This window comes from Miscanthus floridulus, chromosome 4 (assembly GCF_019320115.1).
Source record: "Miscanthus floridulus cultivar M001 chromosome 4, ASM1932011v1, whole genome shotgun sequence".
Classification (NCBI taxonomy): domain Eukaryota; kingdom Viridiplantae; phylum Streptophyta; class Magnoliopsida; order Poales; family Poaceae; genus Miscanthus; species Miscanthus floridulus.
Genome location: NC_089583.1, coordinates 119,872,512 through 119,885,914, shown reverse-complemented (window position 1 = coordinate 119,885,914; position 13,403 = coordinate 119,872,512). Strand labels below are relative to the sequence as shown.

At 46.3% G+C, this 13,403-nt stretch overlaps 1 pseudogene; it reads left to right on the top strand.

Moving 5' to 3' along the window:
- The first annotated feature begins 9,784 nt into the window (after positions 1-9,784).
- LOC136549214 (cysteine-rich receptor-like protein kinase 19) lies at positions 9,785-12,928 on the top strand (annotated as a pseudogene).
- Positions 12,929-13,403: the final 475 nt, after the last annotated feature.

Here is a 13,403-nt window from a genome sequence, read left to right as displayed (position 1 = left end):
GTCGTGTCCATATACTAACTGATAAGGCGTTACTTTGGTTGCACCATGACATGACATCCGATATGACCACAAGGCTTCATTTAATACTGTATGCCACCTCTTAGGATTTTCTTTAATTTTGCGCTTAATGAGTTTGATGATCCCTTTGTTAGAAGCCTCAGCCTGACCATTAGCTTGAGCATAATATGGAGAAGAATTTAAAACTTTAATTCCCATACCTACAGCAAACTCATCAAATTCTCCCGATGTAAACATAGTACCCTGATCGGTAGTGATAGTTTGAGGAATACCAAATCGGTAAACAATATGCTCTTTCACAAAATCGATCATATTAGCCGATGTCACCTTTTTTAAAGGAATTGCCTCAACCCATTTTGTGAAATAATCGGTAGCAACCAGAATAAATTTATGTCCTTTGCTCAATGGCGGATAAATCTGACCGATGAGATCGATAGCCCATCCCCAGAACGACCAAGGTTTAATTATAGGGTTCATAGCCGATGCAGGCGCTCTTTGAACATTACTAAACTTTTGACACTCCTGACATTATTTAAAATACTTAAAACAATCTTCAAGAATAGTCGGCCAATAGTATCCATTCCTTCTGATCATCCACTTCATCTTGAAAGCCGATTGATGCGCTCCACACACTCCTTCATGAATTTCACCCATTAAGTTTTTCGATTCATCACTGCTAACACATCTGAGTAAAACTCCATCTATAGTTTGATAATATAATTCATCATCGAGGAGCACATACTTGGTAGCTTGGAACCTTATACGTCTTTTAATCTTTTTATATGGATCCTTTAAATAATCGACAATCTCCTTTCTCCAGTCATCAGTATCGACCACCGATGTTAGCACTTCCTGAATAGGCTGATACCCTGAAGCGTGCTGAGCCAGTCGATTAGCCTCTTCATTATGTAGTTGAGAAATATGTTCAAGACGAAAATCTCTAAACCCTTTCAACAATTGCAAACATCTTTCATAATACGAAATTAAAACTTCACTTCGGCATTCATAAATCCCAGCCAATTGATTTATAACTAGCATAGAATCACCAAAGATTTCAATAGCATCGGCATGTATCTCCTTCAGCAATTCTAACCCTTTCATCAAGGCTTGATATTCAGCCTGATTGTTTGTCGACGTAGCAGCAATCGGCAATGAAAACTCATACTTCCTTCCTTGAGGTGAAATCAACACAATGTCGATACCTGCTCCTTCACCACATATGGACCCATCGAAGAAAAGTGTCTAAGGAGCAACCTCCAGAGAGTCCACTGTATTACAATGCTAAGTGACAAAATCAGCCATAACCTGCCCCTTAACTGCCTTTATCGATTCGTAACGTAGTTCAAATTCTGATAATGCTAAAATCCACTTGCCGATTCTTCCACTTAATATCGGTATCGACAGCATATACTTGACTACGTCGTCTTTGCATATGACCGTACATTCGGCAGATAACAAATAATGTCTTAATTTGACACAAGAAAAGTATAAACACAGACATAATTTTTCGATGGCCGAATACCTTGTCTCAGCATCCACTAATCTTCTGCTCAAATAATAAATAACACTTTCTTTCCCTTCAAATTCTTGAATAAGAGCTGAACCGATAACGGTATCATCAGTTGACAAATACAACCTGAAAGGCTTCCCGTGTTGAGGTGGAACTAGCACTGGAGGATTTGTTAAATATTTCTTAATTTCATCTAGGGCTAACTGCTGCTCAGCTCCCCATACAAATTCCTGATCGGCCTTCAATTTAAGTAATGGACTGAAAGCCTTGATCCTTCCCGACAGATTAGATATGAATCTTCTAATGAAATTAATCTTACCGATCAAATATTGCAATTCAGTTTTATTGGCAGGAGCAACCACCTTGTTAATTGTATCAATAGACTTCCTACTGAATTTCGATGCCACGCTGATGCACCATAAAACCCAAAAATTGACCTGCCGATACACCAAATGCACATTTATTAGGATTCATCTTCAATCTATGCTTCCTTGTGCACTCCTAGTATCTTTCGTAAATCGGCTAGATGTTTTGTGATATCTCCAGACTTAATCACTACATCATCAATGTAGATCTCCACTAATGTGCCGATGTATTCATGAAAAATAAAGTTCATAGCTCTTTGATAAGTAGCGCCAGGCATTTTTCAAACCAAACGTCATGACTACCCACTCAAACAACCCTACATGACCTGGACATCTGAAAGCAGTCTTGGGAATATCTTCTTTCAGCCATGAATATTTGATTGTAACCTGCATTACCATCCATGAAGCTGATAATTTGATGTCCAGGCTACAGCATCAATCAACAAATCAGCAATCGGCATTGGATAGCCATCCATCGGTGTGGCTTTGTTAAGATTCCTGAAATCAATACAAATACGAAGTTTTCCATTTTTCTTATAAACAGGAACCACATTAGAGATCCATTCTACATATCGACACTGCCGAATAAACTTTGCCTCAATTAATTTAGTTATTTCGGCCTTAATGTCAGGAAGTATATTAGGGTTGCATCGGCGCGCTGGCTGCTGATGTGGCCGAAATCCAGATTTGATAGGTAACCGATGTTCAACTATCGATCGGTCTAATCCAGGCATCTCAGTATAATCCAAAGCAAAACAATCTTTATACTCTTTTAACAAATTAGTTATTTGCTGCTTACACTTGGAATCTAACTTAGCACTAATAAAAGTAGGTCTTGGCCTATCGCCATCATCAACATCTACTTCTACTAAATCATCTGCCAATGTGAACCCTTGACCTAATTTTCCATCATCGGCAAACCTATCCATTAAAACTCTTCTTCAGAACCGACTGCTTGGATCGGTGGAATTTCATAATTAGCCACTCTAAGGAATTCTTTTCCCAAACTTCTCCTGATATGCATTTAGTTCGTTCATAAGTATCTGATTCTGCCGATGCGATGATATAAGAAGAATCACCAGGAACAACCTCAATCTTATCCCCAATCCACTGTATGAGTCATTGATGCATTGTAGAAGGAACACAACAATTAGCATGAATCCAATCCCTCCCTAGAAGCAGATTATATGCACCCTTGCCATTAATAACAAAGAACGTCGTCGGCAAGGATTTTGCTGCTGATGGTCAATTCAACACATACTGCCCCTTTAGCCGGTGACACTATTGCCTTCAAAATCCTTCAGCATCATATCAGGTTTTGGTCAAGTCTTGATCTCCCTTACCAAGTTTCCGATACATCACATAAGGCATAATATTAATCGTAGCCCCTCCGTCGATAAGTATCTTAGATACAGGCTGCCCATCAACTCTGCCTTTCACAAACAAAGCCTTAAGATGCTGTCTCTCGTCATCAGTAGGTTTCTCAAAAACAGCCATCATTGGATCTAGTGTCAACTGAGCTACTTGATCAGAGAGAACAACTTCTTCCTCATTATCAGATAATGCCTAAAAACTCCATTGGCAACATGAATACCATATTAACATTTGCCAATGGACCCTTATTTTTGTGTTTTACTTGCCACTGTTGATGACTGGACCTCTCATTGGAGGAATTTTCTTCTCGGTATAAATCCTCCTGATGCTCACGTTGCATCCTTCTTTTCTGTGTCTTTGTCAGACCCTCCTGGGCACCATCGAGGAAACTTGGTCTTCCAAACCGGCTGATAACAGGTCCCTAGTTGATTCTACACGGCGTATATTAGGGTCCCTGTAGAATATTTCTTCATCGGGAACTCTTGCTGTTTGCCATCTCCTCAAGCTCCTCTTGATTCATTGGAAAATATCCAACGCGTTTACCAAGCCTTTCATGTACACTAAGTCTGCCCCCTAGCCGATCATGCACTGATGCTCTGCCTCTGATCAGCTTCATTGATAAATAAACCCTGATTGCCAGGTTGAAACCTCCTTTCTGACCGATTGACCCCATAATAACCTATTGCACTCAGGGCAATTTTCAACAGTTGGCAATTTAATACCTTCTTCCCAACAATGGATGAAAAACTGGGCACCTCCTAATGATTTTTATGCCGATACCATTCTTCCCGACGTCTCTCTTCTTGCTGTTGTCGATATCGGTCCTTACGCTGACGCCAATCCTCCTGCTGCCTTCGATGGGTAATCACAATGCCAGGTCGAGGAGGGTTTTTGGAATTACTGCTTTCTCCCAAGCAAACCCTTACTTTTGCATCATCGGTAGTTATCCGATGTTGGGGATCCACTGATGCGTTTTTCTCAGTAGCTTCTGACGTCAATACCTTGGTCTTCCCTTTGGCCTCCAACATATTTGCTGGAAAAGGGTGTTGATCAATTTTCATCGGCTTCTGGGCCTTAGGAAGTACCAAACTTAATTCTTCCAGATTCAATAGCCGATTGTAACTGTTGCCTGAACACCTTGCACTCATTTGTACTGTGTGAAGTTGCATTGTGCCATTTGCAGTACAAGATCTTCTTCAACTCTTCTACCGATGGGATCACATGATTAGGTGACAGCTTAATTTGGCCCTCTTGAAGCAGAAGATCGAATATCTTGGCGGCCTTGGTGATATCAAAGGTAAACTTTTCTGGTTTCTTTCTGACCAAAGGGACAAGATATCGGCCTTTTTATTCTTAACCCACTCAGCTAAGTCGATAACTGGTTCTTCATCAGAGTTAGAATCTCCTACTTCTTCAACAAATGATACTTTTTTACTCCAATTCTTTTTAGGCTCAAAAACCCTAGTATCTTGATCAGAGATCCTTTGCACAAGATGACTGAGGCTTTCAAACTCCTGAGAAGCATATCTGTCTTTAAGATGTGGCAATAACCCTTGGAAAGCTAGATCGGCAAGCTGCCGATCATCCAGCACCAGACTGTAGCACTTATTTTTTACGTCTCGTAGCCTTTGCATAAAGCTTTCTACCGATTCATCATTACGTTGTTTCAATTTTACTAAATCGGTAAGCTTCTTTTCATGGATTCCAGCAAAGAAATACTTATGAAATTGTTTTTCTAGATCAACCCAAGTAATAATAGAATTTGGTGGTAATGAAATAAACCATGTAAATGCCGATCTAGACAAAGATGATGAAAATAATCGAACTCTTAATTCATCTCTGCTAGCTGCCTCTCCACATTGAATAATGAAAGCGATTGACGTGTTCCATTGTTGATGTATCATCTTGCCCAGAGAATTTAGTGAAATCTGGTACCTTGTACCGATTTGGGAGAGGAATTAAATCATATGCAGGAGGGTATGGAGTCCGATAAGAATAAGTATTGATCTTGGGCTTTATCCCAAACTGATCCTTCATAATTTCTGCTATCTTATCGGCCCAAAAAGCATCAGCCTCCTACTGACGAACTGGCTGAATTTCTACGGGAGGTACCTGCTGATATCCCTCCACATATCTTTGTGGCCCACGATCTCTAGCAATCAGCATATTTGCCATTACTTGTGGTCCATTAACCTGTTGGAAAGGATTCATCGGCTGAGCTGCCGATGCTTGATTCTGGAAACCAGCTTGCATATGACCTTATTGAATCCCTGCAACCTGCTGATTTTGCTGAACTGTATGTTGAACAGGTAACTGTCCTGACCAGCCATTATTAGAACTCATCGGTACAAAACTTACCGATGGCTGGTAATTTGCTGACATTGTTGGATAATTATAGCCAGCTTGAGGCATGAACTGAACCCCAGTTTGACTCATAGCAGGGGCTTTCTGCTGCATCGGCAGTAAGCTTGCCGATGGACTTGAATTGGGTGTTTGAACCAAAGGCATCTGGAAACCTCCTGGAGTTGGTTGCACAGTAGTTGCTGTGGCATATTGAGGCACTTGAGCCATCGGTGAAATAGCCGATGGTATAGGAGCTTTTTCTACTGCATCAAACACTTGAGGTAACCCACGATTGAAAGCAGATGACTCCGGAGGCATACCATATCCCCACCAATTAGTAGGAATCTGGCTATTCTGAGACACATGGCCTGACATAGCTGATGCCGATAGATCTGTATTAAGCTGAACTCGTCCTCCTGGTAGTACCGGATCTGATCGTATCGGTGTAGATTGAAGATTAGGTAAGCCTGCCGATACTGGAGGAGAAGTAACTTCTGTACCCACAACGGCCGAGGGAACCGATGGAGTTTTGACAGATGCCGGCTCTGGTTGGTGATAGGCAGGCCCAACGTAATGCGGTGACGCTTGTCCTTCTTTGAGAGTTCGAACCACAGCATTATGAACAGTATTGGATAGCACATTGGAATGATTAATCAAAGCATGATTTACTGCAGAATTAACCATCTCTTGAAGTTTACTAGGATTGGAGTTAAAGGTAACCTGCCGAGGCAACGACAAATCTTGCTTCTGGATGACTTGTCCACTCTTGTTCCGGCTAAACGATTTCAGACAAAGCTGCCTGTATTCTTCTACAGCCTTTTCCATAGCCTGCCTTTGCTCTTCCTTAAGATCTTCTTCTAATACCGCGATAATGTTCCCTGAATCGATCTCGGAATTGAACATATTGATCGGATTGATTGGTCCCACTAGGCGTGCCAAAAGATGTGTTGATGCAAAAGTGGATCTACAAACACAAAGGGCTAATATCCGAATCGATATCCAAAGCGTGCTAGTCGATTTGACCTGTTAATCGACAAGGATGAAGATATGAGCACTTTGGTCCTGACAACAGCGATACGCCCGGAAGTCACGGCCAAGAGGTACTCACGCGGAACTCAAGAATCACCGAAGGTCGCACTGAAGCTATGCAACTCGCCGAATCAATGAGAACTCGTAAAAAGGAAAAATATGCAAATTGACGAAGTCGCCGAAAAGTAAGTAGATGCAAATAGGAGTAAAAATTGGTCTTGATATTGATTCTTTTTTTTTATTATTACATTGCCCCTCACTCTATATTTATACCCTGATTTAAAGAGACATAACCAAACACAACTAGGACACCAAGTCCATATCTAAGGAAACACGTGACTCTTACATGAATCATACTCTAACAAATATAGAAAAGGAAAATCAACTCCTATCTATTTCCCTGTCCGCCTCAATTACGATGGAAATCTCACCGACCTCCTTTCTATCGGTATACTTCCTGTTTCATCGGCTAGTAGTCTTCAAGCCTTCCTTCATCGGCATCGACAATAACATCTCCAACCTTATCGGCAACGCTCGAGTCTAAATCAACCTTTCCATCGATCACCACCATTCATCGGCAACCATCTTTACAAGCTGATTTTCATCGGCTATCAGCATATACAGTAACTCTCCTCTGCCGATTAGCCCACTCTGATCATTTTGACACGTGCAAAAAACGGTGTCAATAGAAGCATAGGCAGAAGCATAGGCTACGGCGGCATTGCTCAACCCGAAGGGGTACGGGGATGATGCCATCGCTGGGCTCCGCTCCGTCGGAGTGGACTCCTCAGGAGGCGGCGGGGCAGAGCTTGATGATGGGGCGTCGCCGCACGCCACCAGCGTCCTTCCCTTGCCCAGGCTTAAGCTAGACATGTCCCCAGCCAGAGGACCCTATACCAATAGCCGGGCATGGGATACCGGCGGAGCGCGGCTGCATCGTCCTGAGCTCGCACGGTGTCGGGGTGGTCCCACCCGCGTCGTGCCTGGCGAGTGCGACAAGAGCGGTGGTCCCGGGTGCCGCCTACGCCTAGGCTGCTGGTGCGTGGTGTTGTCTTCGGTCGGTGGGGCTCTAGGTGTGAGGAGTACCATATTCGTACTCATTTCCTAGAGACATGAACTCTAGGTTCCCGAACCAGATCACCGTGCCGAGACGCAGTGGTCGCACTGGGGTCTACCATCCGAAACTTGTTGGGATGACTAAGCTGACACGCAGTAGCGCCCCTACCTGGTGCGCCAACTGTCGATGTTTTGGACCAGGGGTCCTCAACCGGCTAAAAATGTACTGCGTGTCCCTAATCCCGGATGGTGATGCAAAGAGATACAAGGTTTATACTGGTTCAAGGCAATAGGTGCCCTATGTCCAGTCTAAGGGAGCGATCTTGTATTCCTTGCACCGAGGTGCTTGTAGTAGGGGCTTATAAGCTGGACGAGAGAGGGAGCTTAGTTCTAGGTCTCCGCGCAGAGTGGCGTGGGTTGCTTGAGATGTTGATCTCTCGCAGTGGGGGAAGCGTGTGTGTTACAGAGTATTGTGCGCTTGCTTGCGCGTGTGTCCGATCGGCCTCCTAGAAGTGGCCCTGGATCACTCCCTTTTATAGTCGAAGGGGGGCACAATGAACGGTACATGGATTTGCTACGCGGCGTTTCCTGAGCGGAGGCAGCGCGCCTGAGCCCTATGGCTTGCCACTGTGGCGATACAGGTCGGTGGAGCGGCCTTGTCCTCGGTGCACTGGAGCGACGCGCCGGTCACGCCTGGTCCTGTGCGACGCGGGCAGCTCCTGTGGTGGCAGGCGCGCCTTCTTCTGTTGGAGGCGTGCTGGTTGCTGTATGTTTGACCGGCGCGGAGTGCCGAGGCCGGGTTGATGTGATGGCGCGGGTGTGCTGACTCTGAGGATACAGGAGCTTGGTCCTATGCGCGACGTGGGAGCCCCTGTAGCTTGACGCAGGGTATGGTGCATACTACAGACGACGTGCCGGTCCCAAAGCGCCGACAACGTAGAGAGCCGAGGCCCAAAGCTGAGGCCCAGTCGATGCAGAGGCTGGACCGTCGTGGGGGACTCGGCGGGCGCGAGCCCCGAGGCTACAGGAACTCGGAAGGGGGTGGCCGAGGCTCGGAGGGAGCAGTTGTCCTTGTATGTCGATTCCGAGGCTACAGGGGCCTGGACTTGACTTTCCATGCCGCGTTGTCCTTGGAGCAGGGGTTAGGCGGCATAGTGCAGCACTGGTCTCAGTCGTGGGTACAGCGCCGAGCACAGCGACCGGTAACCCCCGCGCCGTCTTGTCCTGGACGGTATGGCGTCGATGTGACTCCCATCTCGTCGGCCACTTCGCTGTACTGTGCCGACGTGCGGCTGACGTCGCAGGAGTGGTTGGACGCGTTGGTTGGATGTGACGTTCTGTCAGAGGAATCGGTCGAGGCGGCGGTGGCGGGGTCGTTGCCGAGCCGGCCTCGAGCGAGTCGGAGAATCGGTACCTCGTCCGAGGCCTTGCGGCGCGGGGCCTCGGACGAATCGGAGAATCGGTACCTCGTCCGAGGCCTTGCGGGACGGGGCCTCGGGCGAACCGGAGAGTCGGTCCCTCGACCGAGGCCTTGCGGTGCGGGGATCTCGGGCGAATCGGAGAATCGGCCGATGCCCCGTGGTTGTCTCTTGGCCTCGATATTTACAAGGTCTAAGCAATTTTTCGATTCTTGCTTAGGGTACCCTTTTTATGGTATCCGACACTATGTATGAAGTACTAAGCACTTTCTTCAAGTAATTAATGCTTGTTAATTAAATATAATATGAGATAAGCAACAAGAAAACTCACGGTTTCATTGTTTTCAACAGAGCCCGGCCGGGATCGGACGAGGTTTTTCTACCAAATTATCTTGGTCAACTATATGCCTTGGTCCATGCTGACGATGCTGGATTATTACATTTCTGGATCGACGATGATAGAGCGCGCTTAGAGCAGCAGCCAACAAAAAATATCAACAGCAACCTCCGATCCGTGCTTATAAGAGCTCCTTGAACATGAACGACGATCTCCATGCCAAATTGCCAACTACGTACCTGTACTTTGCTAGTTGCTACTACCTTCAGCTACCAAGGTACACGCCCTAGACGTCTGGGTCTCTTCGATCAATACACGTACGTGCGGCGCCAGCATGTCGGCTTACAGCGTCCGCCGCCGCCTCCTCGCCATTGCCTTGGTTGCTTACGCGGCGACGATGCAGGCGGCGCCAGCCGCCGCGGAGGACACCATCCTGGGCCACAAGTGCGGCATGCCTGCGGCTGCAGGGGCGGGCAACAGCAGCGACGCTGCCTACAGGTCCAACCTCAACGCGCTGACCACCATCCTCGTCGCGGGCGCGCGGGCCAACGGCTCGGCCGTCGGCGCCGCCGGCGCGTCGCCCGACGCCGCCTACGGCCTCGCGCTCTGCCGGGGGGACTTCAGGGGCGACGCCTGCGAGCGGGGGCTCCGCGACGCCCTGTCCAGCGCCATCAACGACTCCGAGAACGCGTTCGGCTGCGGCCCGCGCCTGAGAGACATCACACTCTTCTACGACCGCTACCAGCTGCGGCTCTCTGGCGCCGACTTCGTCTCCGGCGGCACCGACGGCGGGAACGCGCCCAAGTGGGCCGGGAACAACACCAACTTCGTGACCCCCGCCGACGCGGCCCGCCGGTTCGACGCGCTCGTCCGCGAGCTGGTCACCACCATCGCGGGCGTCGCCGCGGGCAAGCCCGGCAGGTACGCCACGGGGCGGTCGTGGTTCGACGAGCATCGCCTGACGCTGTTAGCGCTGGTGCAGTGCACCGTCGACATGTCGCCGGACCGGTGCCGCGCGTGCCTCGACGGCCTCATCTCGGCGTTCCCGGCCACGTTCTCCAGCGGGCAGCATGGCGGCAGGATCCTTGTGCCGCGGTGCACCGTGCGGTACGAGACGGACGACACCTTCTTTAACACCGCCGACTTATCAGTCGACCTGCACAAGCAAAAACAGGCCAAACGTATGTAATCCTTTTTTTTTCATCCAAAACGCACTAACATTTTTTTTCCGTTTTCACATAATGGAATTAAACGACATTATCAAACTATTTGTTTTCTAAATGTAGATTAGCAAAGATGACTTGAAAATACAGATATATAAAGTGGCTTTCATGACAAACTCTACTGATCATATCATGTCTATCCATGACAAACGATATTTATATTGTGTAAATTAGCAAACAAAATATTTCAAAAGTGGACTACAAGACTCTGGATGATATTTATTTTGAGAATGGTAGAGTACATATAGGGGACAAAGAGCTCTTTTTTACAAATTAAACATGAGCACATTTCACAGTTCATTTGGTTTTAACGCAGCGAGCAAGACTTGGCTCTGGACCACCATAGCCGTTGTTTCTCTACTTTTGTTGTCTGCTAGTTTTCTTCTCCATAGATGGATCAAACTATGGCGAAAGCGAGGTATAATTTCTCGCGTTTATATAAACTCACAAAGAAACTTTAAAAAAAATCCCCCTTTTCCTTTGTCTGAACCTTAATCATCGAATTTCTACCAACCTGTTGTGATCAGAACTAGCGCGGTCGGAATTACGGAGGTTGGCTATTGCTGTTAAAAATGTGATCAACCTCTGGAGATTGGAAGAAGGCAACTCAGGGTTTTCGCTCTACGATTTCTCTCAGATGAAAGGCGCTACTAATGGATTTTCGATTGAAAACAAACTTGGACAAGGTGGTTTCGGTGCTGTCTACAAGGTATATTTATGCCATTTTCAGTGATGTTCAGACATTCACAATAAGTCCTTTGCTCTATCTTCAAATCAAGTAGTATATATATGTTTGGTGTTGTCAGGGAGTGCTGCCTGATGGACTTGAAATAGGAGTGAAAAGACTTGGCCCATGTTCTTTGCAAGGCTTGCTAGAGTTCAAGAATGAGATCCAGCTCATTGCAAAGCTTCAGCACAGGAATCTAGTCAGGCTGCTGGGCTGCTGTATTGAAGGGGAGCATCGAGAAGATTCTGGTCTATGAGTACATGCCAAACAAAAGCCTAGACCTCATCATATTCGGTATGTATATATATTTAGTGTGCCAAAAGATTTCCTTGAAAACTTGTCCCAATAAGTTCTTCTCCTTGATGAGAAATAAGAAATTCTCGAGAAATGAAATGATGTGCTTCTATTGAAATTGAATCTTCTGATGGGGGATTTTTTTTTTTTCCTTGATGGCAAAGTCGTCGTCTAATAAAAACCAATTCTTATCCAGTGAAATTTATGAAATTTTATTTTCTCATCAGTCTAAACTAACTCTGACCGTGCACATTTTATTTGCATGGCATGTCTTCTTCATCAGACAGTAAAAAAGGAGCGTCACTAGATTGGCCCAAACGTCTGAATATAATCGACGGGATAGCCCAGGGGCTTCTCTACCTTCACATCCACTCGCGCCTCTGCGTGGTCCACAGGGATCTCAAAGCCAGCAACATTCTCTTGGACAGCGAGATGAACCCTAAAATCTCAGATTTTGGGATGGCCAGGATATTCAGCTCTAGCGTGGCCGAGTCAAACACCACTCGAATTGTGGGCACACAGTAAGTAGAGTCGATCCAAAGACAAATCCGAAGTTGACTTGTATATATAGTTTAGTTTATTACATTAGAATATCTCCAATTCTCCATTTTAATATTAATTAACTTCAATGATTGTGTTGTATATATTATCATCAAGTGGGTACATAGTTCCGGAGTATGCCTCGGATGGAGTTTGCTCGGTCAAGTCTGACGTCTTCAGCTTCGGTGTGCTGCTCCTGGAGATCATCAGCGGCACCATGACCACTGGCTCCTACAGATTCGATGGCAAACTGTACAAGCTAATAGCATATGTTAGTAATATATACATTCTACTAGATATAAATCTTATCACATTGTCTGCTGAAGATGATTACATATGTTCGTCAGAGACAAGGCACATTAAATTTGTGATAGTCATCTGCTCTACTTTTCTTGCACAGGCATGGCTGCTGTGGAGAGCCGGGCAATGGCCGGAGCTGGTGGACCGCAGCTTAGGGAACGGGGAGTATGGCTACACCATGAAGATGGAGAGGTATGTCCACGTGGCGCTCCTGTGCGTGCAGGAGAGCGCGGACGACCGCCCCGCCATGGACGAGGTCGTCAGGATGCTGGGCAGCTGCGACGGCGCGGTCCTCCCGGAGCCGAAGCAGCCGGCGTACTTCAACGTGCGCCCCGTCGGCACGGAGATGTCGGCGTCCTGCGACACGACAATCAGCATAACCTTGTCCAGATAGTAGTAGTTGTCGTTGTCGTGGATGCACTTAAGAGAGTGCTGCGTAGAGTATAAACTTTATTAGAGAGCTCACCTAACAGTTCTATTCACATGCATGCTTAGCACGCATGATCTGACAATGTTATGATTCAGGATGCCAAAATATGCATGTGGGAGATACAAATTGTACACAGTGATTGGCAATGTTGAGATACGTGCTGCAGGCTGCCAAAATGCTGATGGCTAGCCATTCGATCTGACCCTGTTCACAGCTTCACACTGAATGTCTGGGTGCTACTGCTACCACTCAAGGTGTGTGCGCAGAAGGATTTGAGTTAGATTCTGTTGAAATTATTTTGGTGTGAGACCTGGTCATTTGATTCATGGTTCGTGCTTCGTTCCTACTTCCTAGCGATCGGTGACGTGGTTGTGCGACTCAAATGCTTTGGATTTGGTCGCTCTGTTTTTTTTTTTTTTTTTTTTTGTCTGAAACCTCT